Here is a 12,935-nt window from a genome sequence, read left to right on the forward strand (position 1 = left end):
TTCTCTCATCTATCGATTTCCTAAAGATCCTTGCTAGGGGTTCTGCTAGTTCCGCTCTTAATTCCCTCAATAGCCTTGGATGCATATTGTCTAATCCTGGTGACTTATCTGGCTTTAACAGGTTCAGTGCTTTGACAATTCCTTCCTCCAATATTCTTAATTCAGTCCATTCCTTCTTCATAGGGCGTTTGTCCAGTTCGGGTATGGCTTCCTCAGGTTCTTGTGTAAAAACACTACTAAAAAAGTCTGCTAAAATGTTTGCTTTCTCTTCGTCCACTTCTGTTTTATTGGACTTTGGATTTTTAGGGTCGACACACAGTTCCCCGATTCCCCCAATTTCCCGAATATTGATATGAACGTGATTGAGGGCTATAACTCTGGAAATTTCATGAATGATTAAATGTTAGAATTTAAATGCATTTTAAATCTTTTACGGAATAAGCTGCATGATTATGAAATGTATCCCATTTTAATATCTTTTACGGAATAAGCTGCATTTTAAAAAAATCTTTTACGGAATAAGCTGCATGATTATAAATTGCTAACCTATCCCAGTTTTATATCTTTTACAAAATAAACTGCGTGATTTATAAAACGTTAACCTATCCCAGTTTTATATCTTTCACGGAATAAGCTGCATTTTATATCTTTTATGGAATAAGCTGTATGATTTTAAAATGTTCACTTATTCCAGTTTTATATCTTTTACGGAATAAGCTGCATTTTTAATCTTTTACGGAATAAGCTGCATGATAATAAAATGTATCCCATTTTAATATCTTTTACGGAATAAGCTGCATTTTTAAAAAATCTTTTACGGAATAAGCTGCATGATTATAAATTGCTAACCTATCCCAGTTTTATATCTTTTACAAAATAAACTGCATGATTTATAAAACGTTAACCTATCCCAGTTTTATATCTTTCACGGAATAAGCTGCATTTTATATCTTTTATGGAATAAGCTGTATGATTTTAAAATGTTCACTTATTCCAGTTTTATATTTTTCACGGAAAAAGCTGCATTTTTAATCTTTTACGGAATAAGCTGCATGATAATAAAATGTATCCCATTTTAATATCTTTTACGGAATAAGCTGCATTTTTAAAAAATCTTTTACGGAATAAGCTGCATAATTACAAATTGCTAACCTATCCCAGTCTTATATCTTTTATGTAATAAGCTGCAAGCTGCATTTTAAATCTTTTACGGAATAAGCTGCATGATAATAAAATGTATCCCATTTTAATATCTTTTACGGAATAAGCTGCATTTTTAAAAAATCTTTTACGGAATAAGCTGCATGATTACAAATTGTTAACCTATCCCAGTTTTATATCTTTTACGAAATAAACTGCATGATTTATAAAACGTTAACCTATCCCAGTTTTATATCTTTCACGGAATAAGCTGCATTTTATATCTTTTGTGGAATAAGCTGTTTGATTTTAAAATGTTCACTTATTCCAGTTTTATATCTTTCACGGAATAAGCTGCATTTTAAATCTTTTACGGAATAAGCTGCATGATAATAAAATGTATCCCATTTTAATATCTTTTACGGAATAAGCTGCATTTTTAAAAAATCTTTTACGGAATAAGCTGCATGATTACAAACTGCTGACCTATCCCAGTTTTATATCTTTTTTGGAATAAGCTGCATTTTTTATCTTTTTTACGGAATGAGCTGTATTTTACATCTTTTGCGGAATAAGCTGCATAATTACAAATTGCTAACCTATCCCAGTCTTATATCTTTTATGTAATAAGCTGCAAGCTGCATTTTAAATCTTTTACGGAATAAGCTGCATGATAATAAAATGTATCCCATTTTAATATCTTTTACGGAATAAGCTGCATTTTTAAAAAATCTTTTACGGAATAAGCTGCATGATTACAAATTGTTAACCTATCCCAGTTTTATATCTTTTACGAAATAAACTGCATGATTTATAAAACGTTAACCTATCCCAGTTTTATATCTTTCACGGAATAAGCTGCATTTTATATCTTTTGTGGAATAAGCTGTTTGATTTTAAAATGTTCACTTATTCCAGTTTTATATCTTTCACGGAATAAGCTGCATTTTAAATCTTTTACGGAATAAGCTGCATGATAATAAAATGTATCCCATTTTAATATCTTTTACGGAATAAGCTGCATTTTTAAAAAATCTTTTACGGAATAAGCTGCATGATTACAAACTGCTGACCTATCCCAGTTTTATATCTTTTTTGGAATAAGCTGCATTTTTTATCTTTTTTACGGAATGAGCTGTATTTTACATCTTTTGCGGAATAAGCTGCATGAGTACAAAATGTTAACCTATCCCAGTTTTATATCTTTTACGGAATAAGCTGCATTTTTAAAAAAAATCTTTTACGGAATAAGCTGCATGATTACAAATTGCTAACCTATCCCAGTTTTATATCTTTTACGAAATAAACTGCATGATTTAAAAAACGTTAACCTATCCCAGTTTTATATCTTTCACGGAATAAGCTGCATTTTATATCTTTTATGGAATAAGCTGTTAGATTTTAAAATGTTCACTTATTCCAGTTTTATATCTTTCACGGAATAAGCTGCATTTTAAATCTTTTACGGAATAAGCTGCATGATAATAAAATGTATCCCATTTTAATATCTTTTACGGAATAAGCTGCATTTTTAAAAAATCTTTTACGGAATAAGCTGCATAATTACAAATTGCTAACCTATCCCAGTTTTATATCTTTTATGGAATAAGCTGCATTTTTTTTATCTTTTTTTACGGAATGAGCTGTATTTTACATCTTTTACGGAATAAGCTGCATGAGTACAAAATGTTAACCTATCCCAGTTTTATATCTTTTATGGAATTAGCTGCATACTTATCTCTTTTTACGGAATAAGCTGCATTTTATATCTTTTACGGAATAAACTGCATGATTACAGAATTTTAACCTCTCTGAATTTTATATCTTTTACTGAATATTGGCCATAATAAATATATTTCTAGATTCTCATCCCTGCCCACCTAGAATTTATACCCTGCCTCGATTTTTTTCTTTGTCTTAATTCTCATCGAGATCGGTATTCATCTACCATTCTACTTTCGTTTTAAATCCTGCAAAGTTGACAGTTGTACATGATAGTGTTGACTGAAAAGACAGTAATTGCTGTAATACGTAGAAATTTTAAACAAGGGTCATTGGTTGAAGAAGATTGGCGATGATGTGAAGTAAGAGATAATTGAACCTTTATCACGACTTTTATTTGGGTATTGTTGTAGATAAAATTACACTGATTGACCAATAGTTTTGTAGATTTTATTTATTGCTCAGAGAGTTTATTTGTTGAATAAATTAAGACACACCTACTTATAATGAGATAATATTGAAGCATTCTCAAAGTAAAGCTTCTTCTGTTACTGTAATTTATGGAGTAATTACACTATTTTCTTTATTTAGTACATTTGTATTTTATTTGACATATTTTCATAAATATAACTTAATAATTAATATGTTATACATGTTGTACTTTTAATTTATAAGTAATAATCAGATAATCGAGCAATATCAAATGCATGAAGCCAGATGTTTGACACCTTTTCCCTAATCATCTTCTGTTTTGTTATAGTGGTGGTAATTTTGTCTGTATCTGACTGCAAGATATCATTAACTGCAAATTGATAATTAGCATGATACTTATGGCTAGTGTTGACCAAGATAAAGCTGTTAATTGAATTATTTCAAATATACTACCAAAGTACAAAGAGCTCTTTGTACAATTTAAACTGATATTTAATTACTGGGGTAATATTTTTTTAATAATACTGGAAATACCACCAAATCAAATGAAAAAAAATATATATATTACTAATTGAGAAAGTCCCTGTCGTTAAGGAAAAGCAAATATTATTATACTATTTAAGTATCTTTCATACATAAAATTGTAAACCATCTCTCCATTAATTACTGTATATCAGTAAATCCATGGAAAAAGAACAGAAGGTCTGTCTTGGACAAATGCCGCTAAATGCCGCTGACTCTACCAGAGGGTCTGTCTTGGACAAATGCCGCTGACTCTACCAGAGGGTCTGTCTTGGAGAAATGCCGCTAAATGCCGCTGACTCTACCAGAGGGTCTGTCTTGGACAAATGCCACTAAATGCCGCTGACTCTACCAGAGGGTCTGTATTGGACAAATGCCGCTAAATGCCGCTGACTCTACCAGAGGGTCTGTCTTGGACAAATGCCGCTAAATGCCGCTGACTCTACCAGAGGGTCTGTCTTGGACAAATGCCGCTAAATGCCGCTGAATCTACCAGAGGGTGTGTCTTGGACAAATGCCGCTAAATGCCGCTGACTCTACCAGAGGGTGTGTCTTGGACAAATGCCGCTAAATGCCGCTGACTCTACCAGAGGGTCTGTCTTGGACAAATGCCGCTAAATGCCGCTGACTCTACCAGAGGGTCTGTGTTGGACAAATGCCGCTAAATGCCGCTGACTCTACCAGAGGGTCTGTCTTGGACAAATGCCGCTAAATGCCGCTGACTCTACCAGAGGGTCTGTCTTGGACAAATGCCGCTAAATGCCGCTGACTCTACCAGAGGGTCTGTCTTGGACAAATGCCGCTAAATGCCGCTGACTCTACCAGAAGGTCTGTCTTGGACAAATGCCGCTAAATGCCGCTGACTCTACCAGAAGGTCTGTATTGGACAAATGCCGCTGACTCTACCAGAAGGTCTGTCTTGGAGAAATGCCGCTAAATGCCGCTGACTCTACCAGAAGCACTGTCTTGGACAATTGCCCCACCCACCAACCCATTTCATCTCATTTCGTGACTTCTTACATGAAGTATGAACCGTCACAGGCACTTGTTTCGGAAATAATTTTTAACCATAGTATTAGAATAACACATGTTATTATTATGCTATTGGTTAAAAAAAAACTGCCTGTGCCTGAGGTATCCCAATGTTATCTTTAAATGAGCATGTGAAATTAAATCAAAACCATAATTCATACTTATGCAATATTTAAATTTCATTTCATTAAAAAAATTCCAGATTGTTAAAATAAGTTATTTTCTCAGCCGCTCATGACAATGTTGACCCTTGACCTTTAAATTTGATTTCAAATGAAAAGCACGACATTTAACTTGGAACAGTGAATATTTTAATGTTTAAATTGATCAGGAATTCCAGCACAGGATTTTGATTAGCAGAGGAACAGCCTTATTGCAGGTTTGTGTTTTTACAAACACATATTATCTTCACTCTGTTTGGAACACATGACTGAGGTTAAAATTGCACGCCCGCGTGGTGTAGGGGTAAGAGCGTCGGCTTTGAAGTACCAAAGTTAGGAGTTGGTCCTTGCCTCGCGGGTTGAATCCAAATTTTGGACACCAACGCTGAGATGTTCTCAAATATGAGATTTCTCAGAAAATTTGAGTTTTACCTCATCGAACTGTGCCACGAAACAAATATTTTTTCAAAAACTCAGACTAGTCTTTTGTGTGTTTTCCTCAAGTCTTAGATTTTTTCTTACGTCTGAGATTTTTCTCAAACATGCATGCCACTAACGATTTTTCCGACTCAGCTAACCGAAAGAAAAATCGAAGATATATCTTGAAATTGAGGTAAACGGACTGAATTCCACTATACAGTCGTTTGGCCAGTTCCGGATTTTGGCCAGTTCCGAATAATTAGTAATTTAAGGACTGATAATTAATATATTCAACGGTGTAAAAATAAATTGATTTCTATGGTAAGAAGGCTTATTCATGAGTGTTTGAATTATGTGAAGTTTTGATTTTTTGCCCTCAGTTTGGTTTCGTTATCGTACTTGAAACAGTCGACATTCTTTTACAATGCAACAAATCTGAATCACCGCGACGCGTAAGTCTGCAGAAAAACCTCTGTAGATGCATAAATTTTTCACATAAAACAACGTTCTAGGTATCAAAAGTAAGTTTGATATGTACTCTAACATATACTAAAAACTTGTCAAAAATAAATATTTAGAACACTGGAGGATATCGAAATATTTTCGTGCTCTTATTTTACCAGTTCCGAATACCCATTTTAAACACTATTATAAATTCACTCTTCGATGTTTTCTTCATTGTAAACGTGACTTATTCTACCCCCGCTTGAAAAACAGGAAGAAGCGGTATATAATAATGGGATGTTTGTCCATCCATCCGTCTGTACGTCCGTCCGTCCGTCCGTCTAGCTGTACGTCCGTCCGTCTGATATGCTCTGGGGTATCCATTTCTTATCCGCAACCCCTCTTCTACCACTGAATGAAGTTTAATGAGGCTTCACAGAATTTAATGAGTCTTTCACAGAATCTTTGTTTAACAGTGCCAAAGTTCACCTATTTTATTTTTGGATCTGTTACATAATTTGGGCTCCCTGAGAAAAACATAGATACTGCCATTCTTTGTAATATTGAAAGGTAGATCCATCTCTTGTCCGCAATTCCTCCTATACCACTGAATAAGATTTAATGATACTTTCACATATTCTTTATTGCATTGTGACATTGTGACCTATTACTTTACTTTTTGATCTGACATTTATTTCGGGTCTCCCAGAGTAAAACATGGACTTTGTCCTAAATAATCATAAAGGAGGCGTCGGGTATCATTAAAACGAGCTCAGTGCCCACAGTACCTCTAGTTTCTCTTCAACCTTTGGAAATACAAATAATTTATTGGTAAGCAATTAATTTAACTTTTCTTAGGCATGCCAATGGATAACGTCTGGGACGTATATTTTTAAATTTAGGGTTGAATTGAATAAGAATCTCTAGGGTATCCGGAACCCGTCGGCTTATTCGTAACTGGTAAAATGGACACCTATGGTAACTTGCGAAATAAATTTTTTTGAGGGAAGGCTGAACTTTTATGAAACAATATTTAATTCCACGAGTCATCGAACTACCTTGACAAAACACTTAGATTTTGAAATAATTCCTAATATATTTGTAGCACCGTCGAATCGGTTTCTTATTCGGAACTGGCCAAATAACTGTACTAGGAAATGGAAAGGAGTTTCTTTGAGTCAGACCGTATAAACCGAGATCCTGTGTCGCAGTATGTGTTGACTTGAAAAAGATCTCTCCCTGCTCAATGGCCCTCAGTGCTGAATATTGGTATCAATTTGCATCTCTCCACTGGCAAGTGATGGCGTCTCCATATGAGTGAAAAATTCTAGAGAGGGACGTTATACAATAAACAAAAAATGAATTAGTCATACTTTATTGAATAAAATAACTTAGTGACTGCATCTACAACGGCCGTCGATACAATGTTCACGATCATGAGCATGTGGACATCTATCGTGACAATCGTTTACGTTCGTGCAGGGTCCTGGAAATTAGAATTCACTTATTTCATTGTCATTCTCCATATTATAATTTTAAAACTAGATTGAAATTTCAGTATTTTTTATATCGTTCATAATACGTTATATGTTGAGTTTACGGAAAAAGAAAAAAAAAGTCTACCTCCACCGTGGGCTTCATGGGTGCATGTACACTCCCTGTTTACGCAGTGAAGTTCATATCCAGGAAAACATGAAGTCAGTGTACAGTCCGCATGATCGGAGCAAGTCTCGGCATATACTAAAAGTAAAAGAAGAGATTGAATGATGAAGGGTAAAAAATAATTGAAAATTTATTCAATCATTGTTCTTCAAATATCGTCTGTCTGTTAAGGTGAGGTTTCCATTGCGCAATACTTCTAAATAAAATCAAGCGTATTTACTGTTTTAAAGCAACTTTTTTTTCAATTAATTAACACAAGTTAACAAAACTAAGAAATCACAGGTTGAAAAATTTAATTACAATTTTTTATAACTGATTTCTAAAACGATTTTTCAACTGGTAGGTAGATTGACGTCGTAATACTGTGTTTTCGACGTTGTCATAAACTGCAACTATTAAGGTAGGATTCTTCTCTGGTGTCTGACTAGACGAAATATTCAATGTATATTTGCTGATATGTCTTATATATTTTAGGTGAAAGAGATTTAAAAGACCTTTATTTTTCTTTCCTCATCACAATTGTACAACTTTACCATATGTGAAAATAAGAAAAAATTAAATATAGGGCGCATATAAAAATAATTTAAATATCCTAAAAATTTAAGAAAAATAGAGAAAATTCGGATTAGCCAAAATCCATTTTTGTTAAACTATTTGTGTCAGTTTGGTAATATCATCTCATAGACCTTATATGGTGATATCTTCTTATGCAAAAAGAAAAATATTTAATCTTTTGAAATAGAAGACAGTATCGCATGGTTGGATGCAGTCATTTTTATTCTTAATGTCCAGGGAAAAGGTAATGACCTTGACCTGACCTTGACTCTAATATTGAACGGTCAAAACTTATCTAACTGATACCATCACTTAGTAATATTGTCTTCTTGATTCTGTGAAAATTTCATTAATTTTTAAATACAAGAAATACAGTTTTGTGTGAGAAGAATCCCACCTTAAAGAAGGGAAAACAAAAAATGTTACAGAAAAAGTATCGAATAGATGCTTTTGAAATTTAAAACATGGAAATTTGAGAATCTCTTGATCATTTATATCATATTTTGTACCTATCCTTTATATTCCGCCATATTTTGTAGTACTCTGTAAAAACAGGATAAATCATTAAATTATAAATCTTCATTTTTATACCATATATAACTTACATTAACTTCAGTGTACTTGCAAATTTTGGGGGAAATCTAGCACCCAGGTATATTTAATGGACCGTTTCAAAATACAGGTACATTTACTGCAGGATTATATAGGAAAATGCCAATTTGTAGCACTTTAAAGCAAATTACACAAATACTACAATAGACTTTTTGTTCAAACTATAATATTTGATGAGTAATACTATATTGTACATTATATGAAAGAAACACAAAATTCTACCATCTTGTTTCCAAAGGGTCCATATAAAAATGCTAAAAAACAAGCTAATTCAGAGAATTTGTGTCCCCCGCTTAGGGAAAAAAGAAGACAATGCGCAGTTGGGGGGGGTCGGATTTCCCCACCCACTGAATTTGTATAATTATTTAATGTATACATGTATATTAATGCAAATAAAAAATGCCAATATGGATATGAAGATTTGATTGCTTATTCTTTATTATGTGCATAAGAAAATTCTTTTTATATAGCATATTTATCACACTAATGTAATGATGATTTTATGAGTTTTTACAAGCCAGACGTCATAACTTTTACATTTTACATGCTGAATGCTATCATTTAGTGGAAAAAAGTATTTTAAAAAAATTATATTACTTCCGGGATTCGAACCCGGGAGTTCTTACATGTCAAGCGAGAGACATACCACTACACCACGGAGCCGCTTCGTATTATCGGAAGTTATATGCAAACATGAGGTCACATACATCTATATATTCACGTTCGCTATTGTCACAATTTTACACAATGCATGATGTTTAATTTAGCCTTTATTAAACAGTTCTAATAAGAAAAAAAAGTCCACCAACAACCTGTATAGTGTTTCACACAGACAGAATGTATAAATTTACAACCTTGAACATTGACCTTTTGACCTCAAAATCAATAGGGGTCTTCCTTAGGCCACAGATAGTTATGCAAAATTGCATTGCGAAAGCTCAAAGGGTTCTCGAGGTATCGCGCGGAAACGAAAGTGTTATAACAGACAGAATTTATTGATTTATGACCTTGACCTTTGACCTATTGACATCAATATCTATAGGGTTCTTCTTTAGGCCACAGGGAGTTGCTATGCAAAATTTCATTGCAAAAGTGCAAAGGGTTCTCGAGATATTGTGCGGAAACGAAAGCGTTACAGACAGACAGAAAGACGGACAGATGGATGGGCAGACCCAAATTAATATCCCTTACTTTCGGTGAAAGTGGGGACTATAACGAATTTTCCTGGTTTTATAGAGTACTACAAAATATGACGGTCACAAAGGATTTATTAAAACAAAATAAAAATAATGGAGAGATTCTCAATTTTTTATGTTCACAATTTCAAGAGCGTATGTTTATTACTTTTTCTACCATGACATTTTTCTTACCCCTTTCTTTGAGGGCTTCAATTTATCATAACGTCAAAAACACACTATAACGAAGTTAACCTACCTATCCGTTGCAAACTCGGTTAAACATAAGTTTTTTTTTTGTAAGGTGTCTAGTATTTTCTAGCTACCGAAAATGAATATGACTAAATACTAGCTATAAAGAAAGACGGATTTTTAAAGTAAAATGCATTTTGTTAAATAGCTTTGTAAAGAGAATCTATATACCTGCAACAACACAAATGGCTAGAATGAGGATTTTTTTCATCGCTATATATATGTCCAATCGCAAAGTAATTTGAGAACTATGTCTTGTTAGTTAGATTGCACCAAATATATACCGTCTTAAGATTTGAAGAAGGCAAGGGTCATTGATAGAAGACTAATAGAGCGCAGCGCATAGATAAAAAAAAAATGCTAAAAGTCATCTGCATGGCTGAGTTTTGTTCTCATAAGCCGAAATTACGTATTTTTATCATTGATTTGTTGTTGAAAATAAATGTAGTCTAATTTTCCCTTCCTTAATAATTTAATTTCACTTGACGTATCAAGCAATTTCATTGGCTGCTTCATTCAGAGGAACATATAATATTTTGTACTTGCCTACATCACAATGAGTTAAGTCAAAAACGTATTACTCCGCTTGATGTTACTTTTAAAATAATACTCAATTTGAAACCTTTTTCTGGAGGAAAAATTGTCTCATTGTCTACACTGAAATTAAATTATAAGGAATGAAGTTTATTTCGACTTATGTTATACGATATTATAACATAACTTGGGACAGTTTACGCTTTTTTAAAAACCGCTTCGCGGTTTCATAAAGCGTAAGCTGCGTATTAACTTCAACTTCTTTTTTCTTCAACTCCCCAGCTAAATCCTTGGCTGTCATCTGATTTGTAGCAAATAACTGTGAATCAAATTTAGACTGAAGCTCTGTAAATTGGGTATGTAAAATGTTTACATCCTTTGAAAACGGTCAAGTTTTGCAGATTAAAGGCCATATGTCAGCAGAAGTGGTCTGCGTTATGAACAGTGCACAAACTTGTATGATGACGTCTTTTACAAATTTTACAATTGAAATTAGACTGACATTCTGCAACACGATGTCTCCCTAAACAATTAAAGCACAGTTTGTCTCCTCTGACAATTTTCATCCGATAATTGTGTTTTGTGTATCTTGTACAGCCACTTGAATGATGCGACTCTTTGACGTCATAGCATTATGACGTCAAACTTTGGTAAAAGTCATTGACATGCTAAGTCAATGTAAATTAGAAAAGTACTATTGTCTATAATTCACAACAAGAGATCATTACGTCATGTCGAAACTCTCTCGGACGTTATCCTAATGAGTGAAACATTATATAAATGGTGCCTGTTTTGTAGGGTAACATTTGAAATTGACACCCCAAGGAAATCCATTGTCAACCGACGCGTCATGTCTGAATGTCTTATTGTAATAGGACGTCAGCAAAAAAAAAAAAAAAAAAAACCCGTCGATCGTCTTTACGTTCATGTATAGAAAGCTTTCACACTCACCGGTTCACTAATCTCCTTATTGTTTGTTTGATACTCGAATTAGAGTCATTTATCATATATTAAAATTTCGTTATTTCTGGCTCGCAAGCATGTTTCCTACACTCGTAAGCATGTATCGTCTGTCGTTTTGTTGTTTTCAAGTAAGCCATATCGGACGCAAGCTTTTATTGACGCCAAGTTAATTCCGGTTCTTTCAAACGCGCAACTGACGTTTTGAGAATTCTACGGTGAACCCTACGCGCATAATTTCCATGCATGTGGCATTACCGTTGTGTTACCCGTTGTCACGTGTGTTGCTAAGGCTCAGGGTAATCGAACGGATTGTTAACTGCGTCTAAACCAATCAGATTTTAGTATTTAACATGAAAGTATAATAATAATATTTGTTAAGGATGAAATAAAAATTGCTAGATGATTAAAGATCAAAGAAAAAATCAAATTCAAAAATCAAATATGAGATGACATGTTTTAAAAATATGTTTACCTACCACATAACTTCATTTGAACTAGCTGCAGAACTGTAGCTCTCTGCATACGAAAATTCGGACGGATAAAGCAGAGAGCTGCAGATCCATGCGTTTTAAAAACCTTAGATTTACGCGGCGGATTTTTTGTCGCTCATTTCTCACGGGATTCTTTAAGGACGTTCGATCCTGAGTTTTCGAGTGGATTTTGGTCAGGTCCTTTATTTATAAAAATTTGCATCATTTTTAAGTTCTAACATTAAATCTGAATTCTACAGTGCAAATGTAACTATATTCAATGAAAAAACCGCGATTAAATGCCATTCAAGTAGAATTAAGCTAGGGACTATATTTTGTGGCGGAAGGTATTTTAGACGAAAATGATCAATTTTTCCATTTTAAACTATAACAGTACTGTTAATTTTGGATTCCTATTTTTCCATCCTGGTTGCACACAAAGCTGTTTTTTGCAGTGAAATGTGTTATGCTGGTTCTGAAATATCTATTAAATTATTTCTGATGAATTCTATCAACAAAGTGTGACAAATATAGTAAATATATTCTGAAAATCCGGGAAAAAATATTGAGCCAATTTTAACGTAAAATTGACACTTTTTCAGTAATATCTGAAAATTTACATCATATATCCCCACTTTTGATGTTCTTTTCTTAATATTCAAGATAAATTTGGCCTATTTGCTTAAAATCAGAAAAAGTTTGAGACTTTAAAATATTTTTTTAGCTTTTTTAATTTTCAATGCCATAAAAATCACTTTTTATTAGTGCAGAAAGGTCAAATAATTGATCATGCGAAGCAATTTGAAACTTTTTCTTAGTCACAATTTTTAAGTGTCTTT

At 33.5% G+C, this 12,935-nt stretch overlaps 1 long non-coding RNA gene across 1 annotated transcript; it reads right to left on the reverse strand.

The window, feature by feature from the left end:
• Positions 1-7,234: 7,234 nt before the first annotated feature.
• LOC134242615 (uncharacterized) lies at positions 7,235-7,586 on the reverse strand. Its single transcript, XR_009986889.1, has 2 exons — positions 7,497-7,586; positions 7,235-7,359 (listed from the first exon to the last, which is right to left on the reverse strand). It is a non-coding gene; the product is annotated as an uncharacterized LOC134242615 (long non-coding RNA).
• Positions 7,587-12,935: the final 5,349 nt, after the last annotated feature.

Source organism: Saccostrea cucullata, unplaced genomic scaffold (genome assembly GCF_032062105.1).
Source record: "Saccostrea cucullata isolate Sc308-1 unplaced genomic scaffold, CSIRO_AGI_Scuc_v1 ctg861, whole genome shotgun sequence".
Classification (NCBI taxonomy): domain Eukaryota; kingdom Metazoa; phylum Mollusca; class Bivalvia; order Ostreida; family Ostreidae; genus Saccostrea; species Saccostrea cuccullata.